Source organism: Condylura cristata, unplaced genomic scaffold (genome assembly GCF_000260355.1).
Source record: "Condylura cristata isolate star-nosed mole 26May11 unplaced genomic scaffold, ConCri1.0 scaffold00021, whole genome shotgun sequence".
NCBI lineage: Eukaryota > Metazoa > Chordata > Mammalia > Eulipotyphla > Talpidae > Condylura > Condylura cristata.
This window is the reverse complement of record NW_004567122.1, coordinates 32,240,207-32,253,785: the sequence shown is the minus strand read 5'-3', so window position 1 is coordinate 32,253,785 and position 13,579 is coordinate 32,240,207. Positions and strand designations below refer to the sequence as shown.

The 13,579-nt window shown below is 39.3% G+C and overlaps 1 protein-coding gene across 2 annotated transcripts in view; it reads right to left on the bottom strand.

Annotated features, from left to right (window-relative positions):
- The window catches only part of ARHGAP26 (Rho GTPase activating protein 26), a 415,883-nt gene that overhangs the window by 130,380 nt on the left and 271,924 nt on the right, over positions 1-13,579 (bottom strand). The gene's annotated exons all lie outside the window — the stretch shown is intronic.

The following is a 13,579-nucleotide window of genomic DNA, read 5'->3' as shown; positions in this document are numbered from 1 at the left end:
TGCTGTCTGTCAAGCTGTGAAGCTCAGACATTTTCATTATGTACAATTATATTACTGCACCTGCCTACTTCTACATTAATCTCAAATCCTGGCCTCTCCCTCTGGTATTCCAACTACACTATTCACCTTCACATAAGCTATTACCTGGGACTCTTTACCCTCATGTTACTCATTTTTATCCAACTATCTTCCACTAATCCTTTAGATCTTAACTCAACCCTCTTTCCTCATCCCCCAATTAGGAATGGTCCTTGTACTGTGCAACACAGTTCGTAACTACATATGTCTATGGGATTATCTGGTGAATGTCTCCCCAACTCTCTTTCACTAATGATGCTCAGTGAAGCACCTACAGCAGGCCAAACACACACTGGGCCTGTGATCAAGGATCTTGTCCTATAACAGAGAGGAAGGAAAACAGTGCAATCCAGTGTTTTAGAGGTATAACCACAGTATACACAATACACAGGAGGAGGGGGAGGATAAAGAAGTCTACCTGTGCAGAAAGCTTGTCAGATGGTGATAATAGCAAAAGCAAAAGGAGACAGGCATGCCAATCTGCAGGCACTACAAGTAGTGCGCTGTTCCCAAAGCACCAGGTCTTTGGCATGGAGTGAAAAAAACAAAGGCTAGAGAGAAAGCAGATTCCAGATCAGCCATGTAGGCCATGCTTAAGAGTACAGATTTCAGCTTAAAGTATGCCAGTGAAAAGGGCATGACTTTCTTTGGTAACAATCATCCTCCCCTCTAAATCTGTGGAAATCTGGATACCAAGTTTTTCATGCATTCTACTCAAAAATGAATGAGTAGCATTTCCATGCATTCCAATTTTTCTACAAGCTATCACAAATCCCATACCCATTTTATTGGCATTTGATGAAGAAACTTATTTTTAAGTTTTTAACATGGGGTAGATTTTAATGACAGGGAGTACTGTCTCCATGATGTAATCCCATATCTTCTTAATAATTAACCTATTACCTATCAGGTTATTAAAAGGAGAATCATTTTCAGGCAGTTCAATTTCCACTCAATTACATTTTTCATTATTATTTATATGCATCTGGACAGACTGGGCTGGCTTGTGGTAGGGCATAAAAGGCAAGACCATGATGGTTGGACATGGCTAAATACCTTCAATACAGTGGAGATGGAAAAAGCCAAAGGGTCATATCTTGGAGAACACTTTATGCTCTAAAATCACACTATAATTTTTTCATGTGTAATGACTTAGAGCTGGTATTCTGACTATGTAGTACCTCAAGTGCTTTGAATGAGAGACATTCATCTTTTTAATCGAAGATAAACACAAATATTTAATGAATACAACAAAAACAGGAAGAAAAACTTTAGAAACAAAGAATAGATGTAACAACAAAAAATAAAAAGATGATGGGCTACACCTATGTACTAATTACATATCAATTGAATAACTATTCCTGTTGAAATACAAGAATTATTAGATTCTATTTCATTCAATTTTTAAAACTGAGGTTGCATTGGTTTACAATACTACATGTTTTAGAGATATGGGTTCACACAGAGAGAAATCTAAGACATAAGATAGGATAAACATATATTGAATCTCAGTTAAGAAAAGAACATAAAGGGTTAAATATCAATTACTATAGTTACTGTAAGCCTCCTAATGTGAATGCAGATTAGAAGTAGGGCTATTCAGATATTGAAGAGTCAATCACCTATCATCTCCCAGGAAATACCCAAGTAGAGAGAAGGGGGAAAAGGACAACACAAACAAATCTGATCAATAAAACTGATCACTGGTCCTCTTACTAGAGTGTGCATGTGAGATGGAAATGAAGTCATGATTTTAGGTCACATGACCCTTGAAAAACATGGACTTGAACTGGCCGGTCCACTTATACATGGGTTTAATTTTTTTTTTAAGATTTATTTATTTATTCATACAGAACTGGGGTACAGGCCAGAGATGCGGAGGGTGAGAGGATTCACCAGGGACAGCGTGGGGAGCAGAACAGGCAGACTGATGAAGTACACTGCTGAGGGGAGCAGTGGGCGGGTCACAAGAGATCTGCCACGCCATGTGCCACGCCTCCAGGGCAGGCGGGGATTGAACTCATGCGGAAGTGGCTTAAGTTTCTTAGTGCTGTGCTTTAACCCGCTGCGCCACCAGAGAGGCCCTAATTTTTTTTTTTTTTAATCCATGAGTTCCATATTCCCAAATTCTACCATCGGAATTGCCCAAAACCAAGAATGTGGTAACCTCAGCTGTATAGAAGGTCAACTATACATGATATTTGAATTTCCAACTAAGAGGGGGTGGGAAATGGTACTTTAAATCCCCACATTCTTTCAGGATCAACTATTTCTAAGTGGTGTTAAATAAGGTGACTTAGATCACTAATACTAATAATTTAAACTTGATCACATCTAGAAAACAATGTAGCCTGTGACTAAAGCATGGAAAACAAAACAAAACAAACAAACAAAAAAACACCAGCGCTCTTTTCCCCAAAGCACATTAAGGACTGTCCTCCACTGGTGAGTATACTCTGTAGATTCTTAATCTTAGTAACTGTAATTTACTGCTGTGACCCCCTAAGGTGTACACTCAACAATGACGATATTCTATCTTAAGAGTATAATAAAATATTTAACTATAGATAATTAAATAAAAGCAAACAACATCAACTTTTTAACCTACATTTTAAAAACTCATCAAAACTTGGGATGTTCCATGAAAAAGAAAAATCATTTAAACATAAACTAGAGGGAAACATCACTTAAGAATTTAATGATTTGAAAAGGAATAATTTTGTTTTACAACATTCAAAAGGAAGTAAAATATGCTAGAGGAAAGCTCTACTTAAAAGGAGCTACAAACCATGCCATCATTTTGATTTCAGATCTATGATTAATACTTAAATGCTCTTCAGCTCAGGACTCAGAGAAGGACGTGGACATAAATCCTGACTTTGAAACCTGGTAGCATGTGACTTGGGCTACTTATATAGCTCATTGAATCTTAATATTCTCCTCTAAGTTAAAATTTCTGAGTTCAAATTCCAGCTATATCTCTCTTCAATTAGAGGACATCCTAATATTTTCTAACCACTGGGTTTCTGTGTCCCCACTCGTGAAATGGAGGAAAAAGTAATGATAGTAGATACTGGATATGGAAAGTACCTGACACTGCGGAGGTCTCTAACCAGTGCCTTTGCATTGGTTAGGTTTTACATTTTTCACAAAGTTCGATCATAAGTTCTCATTCTTCTTGAATTCAGGGCAGGGACAAATAGTGATAGAAACTTTTTTTTCTCCCTGGATGGGAACAATAAACAGAGCTGCATATTCTTACAATAGTCCAGAGAGAATACTCAGTTCAACCGCCCTAAAAGAATTTCTCCTAACATTTCCAGGGTGACATAATCACTGTGTTGAAGATCAGGGCAACTGTTGAGGCTAAAGCAACTGGGGACAGTATCACCAAGTTGAGAGCCAGCAAAGAAAGAAGAGGAACTACGAAGTATGTAATGCAATATTCCACAAAGTATTAAACATTCCCAGCAAAAGACCCAGGAAAAAGTGGATGAGGCAAAAGCTTCCATTTTGGGAGCTTTATTTCATGCCAGAAAGTACAACATGCACTTTGCATGCATTAATTCACTTCATCTTCACAATATGTCTCTGAGGTAGGTCCTATTATTCTCCTCCACTTTATGAATGAGGACACAGAAACCCAGTAGTGAGGAAGTATAAGGAGGTCCTACAACTGAAAGAGTTAAAGCTGGAATTTGAACTCAGTTCTGTTTGACATCAGGGCATCCAATCTTAAAAAACAATGTGCCATTTCTAAATATATCAATGGGAAACCAAATACACGATCATTATTTTAAACAAACCCAGTATTTTATTCTCCAGCTAGCAAGTTTAGTCTTTCAGATTTTGATTCTGTGTCAATTTCTAAGGTATGGATCCTAACTAGGACACAACAAGGACTTCCTCTATAATAGAGACTGCTACTTCCAATCTACATTGCTAATTCCTTTTCTCCCCACTTCTAAATGCTGCAAAGGCCTAGAACGGTGTCCTCTTTCCTATGCACAGACCTGTCCCCAGTGATGTCATCAGTCCTGCATCGATACATACAAAAGAAAATTCATCTATAGGCTAAGAGGAATAGAACTCTTGATATTGTTATCCTTGGCACCTACTCCATTCAAACCCCCATCCCCACAAACCAAACTAGACTTTCCCTGCAGACTACAAACTCAGGAGCCATCCTTGATTCTTTCAATCCTACTGGCCCTATCTTCTGAGTATAGCAGAAATTTGAATACTTCTCATCACTTCTGATACTCCCATCTGTGTCCAGACCTCCAATCTCTTTTATCTGGGCTCCCTGACTCCAGTCTTCTTCCCACTGGTTTCATTCTCCAGAGAGCAAGAAACTGATCTTGGCAAAAATTAGAACAGAAACAGATCATGTCACTCACCCACTCAGAAGCCTTCACATTTCCCATTACAGTTAGAATGGTGTTCAAAATGTTCCCTCTGCCTCAAAAAGTCTTCCTGTTAACTCTTCACATGACTTTGAGACTTTGCTCTTGAACTTCGTCCAGGAGGTTATTTACACTACACCTCTGGGAGAGGTCTCCTCTGCCCAACAGTTCTTTACTCACTCCTAGTCAAACTGCTTACCCTTACCCAAGAGCACTTAACATTTCCTGAAATTATCTTTGTAATAGAAGTAGTCTGTTTTTTGTTAATAGCATAATTTAAAAAACCCTCACTGCTGCATTCACAGTGGACATGGAAGTAGGTGCTCAATAAGTCTTGTGAAAATCTTTTCTGGACATCAAAATTTAAGTACTACGAGAAAAGAGACTTTAATCTGTCTAGGTCACTGCTGTATTCCTCCATGCCTGGAATAATACTTGGCATATGAAAGATACCCAGATATTTAAGGAAGAAATAAATGAAAGAAGCCTATCATCCTTACATAAGTCAGGCTCACTCCAATCTTACAGATTACAGATGGATTCCCTGCTGGAATGGTCTTCTGAACTCATGTTCAAGTAGTGAGACCCAGGTAACACACATGAGGGTCCACATTCAAATTTCCCAATCCTGGTAACCTGAAGCTAAGTAAGTAGCCTTAGTTTTTCAGTTGGAAAAAATATAATGTGAGCCACTGAGTGTCTAGGTTTGGGGCACGGAAAAAATTGTGTATCTCATCTCCTGTCTTGACATTTTATGCAGATCCTGCAAAGCCTACATGGAGCTCATTTTCCCTAGATGTGCTGCACCACTGGAATGATTTCCATAGGCATTGCCAGGCGACGGCTATAGGGAAATGAATCCAAAGGCAAAACAGGTCCTCTGTGCATCCTTATTCTATCCCAAGGAGCCACAGAAACAACTTGCTCTGAGGACTGAGCAAGGCCCTTATGTTTAAAAACACATTCATTTAATCCAGACTGCCAGTGAGAGGAATTTGTATGGGGCCCAAGAAGCCAAGCTGGGTGCACTGTGTCTGGCAGATACTGCAGGTGTTTTCAGTTAAATGTGATAATCAAATTAGCTACACAGCACTGTTAACTTGAAACAGCAAACCAAGCTTCCTGGGTGATCTGCTTTTCTCCTATGCTAAGTGCAAAGACTAAAGAGCCCTTTGTCCAGTAGCAAAGGCTAAATAAAGAGGCTAGCAAACTAAGGTGCTTCCAGGTGTGCAAGGATAAAATCTCAAAGGGGAAAAACAGGTGGAGGGTGGTTTTCTGCTGTTGGCATCCTCAAAAAAGAGAAGGTGCTTAACTTTGCAGAAGGTCAGGAAAAAGAAAAAAGAAATTCATAGGCTTACCCCATATAACATGTTTTGTTCTCCAACTTCATGAATTCCCTGTGCCCTCCAATCCCTGCTTTTTCCAAAGTGACTTCATGCTCAGATGCGGCTAAGCTTCTTCATACTCCCAACAAAGGGTAAGTTAAAGGGAAAAAAAGATCTTCTGCAGGACTGGTTATGACAAACCACAGGAAAAGTTATGCCAATGATAAGATCATTTTATAAAGCCAGGACCTTTTCCATGGAAATTACCTTTGGAGTCCAAATTAGCAGAGAATTGTGAGAAGTTAATGCGCATGACTGGGGGACTGGTTTCTTGAAACAAAAAAGCCATGTAAATTTCTAGTATCACTACTGATTCGCTTAAATGGCTCAGCACAGCCACCTGTTCCACCAGCCTGCCATGGACTAAGTACTTAAGTAGCCCAGATGCTGTGAAGTCTCTAAAGTTGCTTTTCCAGTTTCTCAGCAAAACAACCCACCTGTTTCTATTTTGCCACAGTAATGCTCGGAGCCAGCTTTCAATTAATGATATTAATTGGGAGGGAGAGGAAGAGAGGGCAATTTTCAATTATATATGCTAAGCTGCAACAGACACATTCCTGAAAAGTTCTCTGTATCTGAAATGCCCCTTTTCCCATGGATGGTTATATAATACCAGATGTAATCTGAGATGGCGAACTGAAGACAGATTCAAGTTCTGTATTGTCTACCACTGTCAACAACTGCCCACAGCTGAGGCCTTCCTGGATCTGGATGCTGACAAATAGCCCCCAGAAGGGAATTTAAACCCCACCATGGCCTAGACCAACTTGAAAAGGGTGTCCTGGGGAGGAGGACTTAAGGAAATCATGGCCTGTAACAAGTCATGTTGAGTGCCTCTATCTCTTTAAATTTTAAATTGCAAAATTTAAACAGGTGTTAAGGATGCAAGTCCCACTCTTGGCTAGGTGTAGGTCCTTGTGTCCTCTATAAAATGTCTACCTGGCCCCATTCCAGACACATCACCTTGATGTCCCTGGTTTACTTTATCAGCATGTAAAAATTTTATGTTGAATATGCCAAAATGTTACTGGCTGGATAATGCACAAATCTATTTTTAAAAACTTTTCTTTCTCTCTTTGTTAGCTTCTTTCCTTCCACTTCTGGCCTAGTCACAGGATGTAGGTGAAACTTAGTAGGTATGTGTGAACTCTGTTAATGATAGATGAACATACCTGAGGGTATGCAGAGTCAACTGTCCCATAGAGGCTAGCAAGAAAACAAAAGCAATCAAAGATTTAAGGATATTACTGGCAACCAATATGGGGAAGGTGTGTTTAGCCCGCACCCCAGAAAACAACAATCTGGGAGCTAAAGCTAAACCTATTACAGAAAAATCACAGAGCAGTAACTGTTCCTAGTCTTAGACACCTGTGGTATGGTTCAGATGGCTATAGAGACCCAAAGTGGGAAAGACAGATTTCCCTTTGATTGCACAGTTTCTTTTAAAAATTCCTCACACTAGTCAGAAATTTCATATTCATCTTCAAAAACACTTCCACAAAGATGTTGGCAGGGCCTTATGATCTTTGCAAACCAAAAATAAGGCTCTGGCAGGCATGGGGACCTGTTTAAGCCAGGTGCTCCCAGGGCACAGTCATATTCTGTGAGACCTTTAGAAGTTGTTGGGTTGGTTTCTGGGGTTCAAGGGCTATTTTATGGAGACTTGTGGCACAGGTTTTGAATACATAGAACCTGCCAAAGCCCAAGGGAGGGTAATGAGAAAGACAGGTGCTGGGATGTTTCTATGTCAGATCTCTCTGGGTGGTTCACTCCAGAATTCCATGACAAATTTCATCCCTTTGATTTATTGATTCTTTTTTCTACCATCATATTCTAGGCCTCCATTCTGCCACCTTTACCCAACCTCTATGTAGGCACAGTTAACTTCTATTTAAATCTCTTAATGTTCAGGTCAGATGGGAATATACCAGTTCCCACCAAAATTAGTGCACTCTAAGAACATAGAGCATAACCAGGGCCACAAGACACACTGTATGTAGTATTCTGTACCAATTGACTGCAACAACTAGAAAGTGTGTCCAGCATGTAAAGCAATTCAGTCATTATGGACAATAATACTGCAATATCTGAGAAGAAAAGAAGCTGACTATCCCTGTAATTCCATGCCTAACTATAAAACCTGCAAAAACTCACACACACTCAGAACAATGTCATCAAGGAAGTCTACTGCAGCAATGTTTACAATGGCAAAAGGTTAGGAACAACTCGAAATATCTGCCAGTAGGGAAAGATAGAAATAATATGGACATATCTACATAGCAGAGAATGAACTAGCATTTATCTCAAAAAGATAAAAATATAAGAAAAATACAAGCTGAAAGATGAAAATATGCTGATTTATGGAAATTACAAGACACAAATACCAGATGTCTATACTTGGTTTCCTCAAAATCCATATAAAGTATCAGAGCACAATTCTAAAGATATATATTAAAATTAAAAATGCTAACTTTCCACTAGAGGGCAAAGGGGATGGAGCTAAAGAGGGGCCAAAAGATGTTAGAGAACAAATGTGATGTTAATTGTCACAAATATATGTACATATATGTAAACATATACATAATTATAGCAATATATATGTATAAATACATATTAAAAATGATTTCTGTGTGTTTTCAATTTTCCCCCCAAAATAAAAGGGAGAGGGGGAACACTTTGGGAAGTCATAGTTTCTTCACATTATCTTGGAGAACTTCAAAAGGCTTCACATATTTCAGGGGCTGATAGCAAATAATAAGAAAAGAATGCAGTTCAAAAAACTAACTTTTAAAATGCATCTTTAATCAATGTTATCTTTAATCATAGTTCTCAGGTTTTAGAGTACTTGGAAATCACTTAGAAGCATCAAAGTCCCTCTCCTTACCCAACCCTCCAACACTGTGATTCAGCAGATCTTCAATGGGGCTCAATGACCTCCTTTTTATACAACAAACAGTAGAATTATAACTAAGCCTTTTTAAATGTATGAAAATCATTTAAAAATAAAACAATAAAAACTGCAATTTTAATAAAATGTCTATTTCCTTTTGGTCATAAGTAGACAGCTAACAGTGATTCTTAAAGGAAATTTTATATCTTGATGATGATAAAGTCACTCCATACAATGGTCATTTATAGAACAACAAAATGTTGATCCTGTAATAGAGCAATAATTTTTTGTACAACTGAAATGTTACAGGCATGCTTGTAAAAATTACATCAGGTCTTATTTCAGGTAACAGTGAATTCTAAGGCAACGATTCTAGTGATATAATTAAAAGTTAACAAATGTATAATGATGCAGCTTTAAGCTATTAAGATTTTGTTATCTTTTAGATAACGATAAACTTTTCTCCACCTGCCTTCCCAACCTGTCAGACTTCCCCTCAGAGTTTACACAGCACCTAATTCATACCTGGGTACATAGGTCTGTGCTATCATTTACCTGTGAACATGTTCTTGCTCCCTTCTACTTTGTGAGTTCCTACTGACAGGGAGAGCATTGTGTCCACCTTTGTACCTGAGACTAGCACTGTACCTGGCACACTGTGGGCATTTGATAAATATCTGCTGTTGAGTTAGCACATCCAAACAAGCCTTAGCTTTAAGGCCTTGATAGAAGAGAATCTAACACAGGCAGAACTGTTTTCTTAAAGGGTCATACAGTGAATAATTCAGACTTTTGAGGGCCACAGGGTCTCTCTTGCAACTTTTCAGCTGGTCACTGTAAGGAAGAAGCTAGCAAAGATAATATGTAACTAAAGAAAGGTGCTTTTGTTCTGACAAAATTTAGGAAACCTGAAATTTGAATTTCATGAGGTAGTACTCTTTATTTTTTTCACCTATTTGAAAATTTCAACATTCTGAACTTGTGGGCCTTGAAAAAAAACAGCATAATTTTTTTTTTGTTTGTTTTTTTCTGAGCCCCACTCTAGCAGAATAAGCAGAAAGGTAGGTGGGAAAAGCTGAGACACCAGACAGGCTGAAAGAGACATCATTAACAGGAGTCTATGATGAACAGAAAGTCAGAAGTCCTTCATAGTACTTGGGGCAGGGGGTGCGGGGGGGAGAGTAAGTCACACAGAACCAAACGTGCAGTTTTTTGCTGTTACTTTTAAAAATTTAAACCACTTCTACCATAAGTATAAAGCTTGTCTTCCATGACCTAATAACTAAAGAAGTAAGAAAAAAGAAAAAAGATATAGTTAAAAGTCATGGCCCTCCCTGGGCCACAGCCACTACAGTGCAAGTTAGATCCCCGACCCCAGAGGTGACCCACATGGCATGGCAGACCTCTCCTGACCCACCTACTGCTCCCCTCAGCAGTGTACTTTGTCCATCTGCCTGTTCTGCTCCCCACTTTATCTCTGGTGAAGCCTCTCACCGCCCCTGCACCTCTGGCTTGTACCTCAGTTCTGTATGAATAAATAAATCTTTTTTAAAAAATATATAAAAAAAAAGAAGAAGAATGGATTCCTGTTTAAAAAAAAGAAAGTCAGCAGTAATTTTAGCTGGGAGAATAAAAAACCAACCTTTTCACATTAATTTTACAACTGTCTCCAGCATTGCTCTCTTATTGTATTTCTCTCTGCTGCCCACTCAGGTAGAAATGCAAATGAGCAGAGGAATAGACAAAAGATGGGCAGTAAAAGCAGACAAAAGGGTTTTGCGTGGAATACCTAAGGATTGACTGCCCTGTCTTGTCCTGTCCTAACCATTTCTGCTACATATAATCAAGTACATATTCAAGTTAAAAGGAGCACAGAACCAGAGAATGCTCCACTCATTAAAAATAATTGTAACTTTTTAGGGCCCTCCCTGGTGGTGCAGCAGGTTAAAGCACTGCACTAAGAAGCTTAAACCACTTCCGCGTGAGTTCAACCCCTGCCTGCCCTGGAGGAGATCCACATGGCGTGGCAGACCTCTCCTGACCCGCCTGCTGCTCTCCTCAGCAGTGTACTTCATTGATCTGCCTGTTCTGGTCCCCACTCTGTCTCTGCTGAATCCTCTCACCCTCCATATCTCTGGCCTGTACCCCAGTTCTGTATGAATAAATAAATAAATCTTAAAAAAATTTAAATAAAAAAATAATTATAACTTTTTAAATAGCACACATGGTCATTTTATAAAAATAAAAAAAAAAATAAAGAAGCCAAGAGAAAACCAAAGCACCTAAGAAAACAGTCTGTTTTCCTTAACTGTATTATATGTATACTTTGGGGGGAAAAAAGACATAAAAATAATGTACCTCATTTTGCAAATAAGATACCTAAGGCCTACACAGACTCAAGCATGAAGTGAGTTTGTTAAAATTCAGGGTTAGAATAGGTCATTCCCTCATCTATCACCTAACAAAACATATGTAATTAGGATTGTGGAAGGTCAGTGCCCTGCCCACAGCAGGTACTCCATAAATTAATGCATATTGACATGAATGATCCTATCCTGCCATCCCATTTCTTTATCTAGGGCCAGCTCCATCCATGCCATCTTCTTTAGAGATGTTCCTGGTCATCAATACAGAAAGAATAGTTTTTAACAGGCTGCCAATCCCAAAGAGTGCAGGGATACAACAACCTCCTTGATGGGTAACAGGCATGTAACTTAGAATTTTTGCTACCAAAAGTGCTTCATTTTTAAATATAATGCTATTCTGGGTCCTTTATGGGTCAGATTATTAGAAATTCAACTTTGGATTCTCCCAATCCCCTAAGGGGAACATTAGAAAGAGCAAAAAGCAGTAAGAGATCTGTGTAAGTTTCAGATGAGTAAGATCAGATTTAACCATGACTAAAACAATTTCTGAAAGGTCTATTCATGGTAAGAGTCACGACATGAATGACATGACAGGGCAGGAATAACTTATGGTTTTTGCCAGTGTTCTCTGTTTCATTAACCATCTGGCTAAGTTTGGGGAAAATGACCCTATGGGACAAACAAGTTTTGGAAAGGCAGCTCATCTCTATCTGGCATGCAAAACAGTTGAAGTGGCAGTTCTAGTAAGAAGTATAGTTCTTAACATAGCAAAAGAGCCTGGTTATCTTTCAATCAAGAAAACCTAGCTAGCTGGCTAGACAGAGAAACATGCTCGAAATAGGAACTCACCATGCACTTGATGCTTAAAGACAACCTGTAAATGTGTGCAGTTCTGGGGACTGTGAGCCAATCTAGCACTTCATTCCATAAAACACCCTGGAGTCTGAGCCCAGGATGTTTCTGAAGACTTGCTATTAGGAGAGGCCAAGCTTTTGTAAAGTGCAAGCTCATGTAAAAACCAGAAACAGGCCCTCCCTGGTGGCGCAGCGGGTTAAAGCACTGCACTGAGAAGCTAAAGCCACTTCTGCATGAGTTCGATTCCCGCCTGCCCCGGAGGAGACCACATGGCGTGGCAGACCTCTCCTGACCCGCTCGCTGCTCCCTTCAGCAGTGTACTTCGTCGATCTGCCTGTTCTGCTCCCCACTCTGTCTCTGGTGAAGCCTCTCACGCCCCTGAGCCTCTGGCCTGTACCCCAGTTCTGTATGTACAAATAAATAAATCTTAAAAAAAAAAAAAAAAACCAGAAACAAGACTTCTGGGGAAATGAGCTGCATACTCAGGCATTACAGAAATATCTGAATGCTGTTCGCTGTTTCTTTATCATTATATGACTTTCCTATCCTTAACATTATGATGCGTAAAGCACTTTTAAGACCAGCTATAGTGCTAATATAGGTCTTAAGGTCTAAAGAGTTAAAATAAAATGTGGATTCTTTAAGACAGAATTACAAACAGGACTCTTATTAATACCTCATGAATGAAGGCATCCAAACTATCCTTGGGCTGTGCCTCTTCCATCCCATGTGATCCTAAGAAGAACATTAGTTGAAATCACCACTACCCCCTTGCCACTGAAGTGGGTAAGGTCATTACAACTGTTTTACTATGAGTGTTAACCTACAACGGAATGACAAGAGGACAAATGTGGCCAGAGCTGAGACAATGCAAAGAGGTTATCCATGAGTTCTCTGGACACTTTCTATTTTTTACTTCTTTTATTATCAAAACATAGTTATTGAGTACCTCCTTCCAATGCAAACTGATGTTCTAGGTACTAGAAACACAGAAGAGTAAAGGACACACAACATACATTTCAGTGAGAAGGGAACAAAAAAGAAATAAAATATATAGTACATTATGTGTGATGGGAAAAAAACCCAGCTGTACTGGTAGGCAGGGAGCACATGAGTGACACACTGCTAAGAGCAAGACCTCATGGGGAGGATATATATAGAAAAACTGCAGATCAGGTCTAAGAACCAAAGGAAAGAGTTTTAGGCATAGCCAAGGAGACTGAAAAGGAGATGCCAGGGAGATGGGAGATGTCCTGGAAGCCAAGTGATGAAAGAATCCCAGGGAGGAGGGAAGGGAAGTCTGCAACTGATTTAGCAACATGAGGTCACCAAGCAACACTGACAGGAGGCATTTCATTGCAACAGGGGGTACAAAAGCTTGATGGTCAATGGGAGAAGAGAATATGGGGATGGTAAGCACAACATCTTAGATGTTCAGCTGAGAAGAGCACAGAGAAATGGAATGGTAACTTGAAGGCAATAAAGTATTGAGAAAGGTTTTTTTGTTATTTTTTTTTAATATTCAGAATCACAGAAATTAGACTGCGTAAATGGAAAAGATTCACACAGACAGGAATGTTAGTGGGCAAGCCTTGTGAA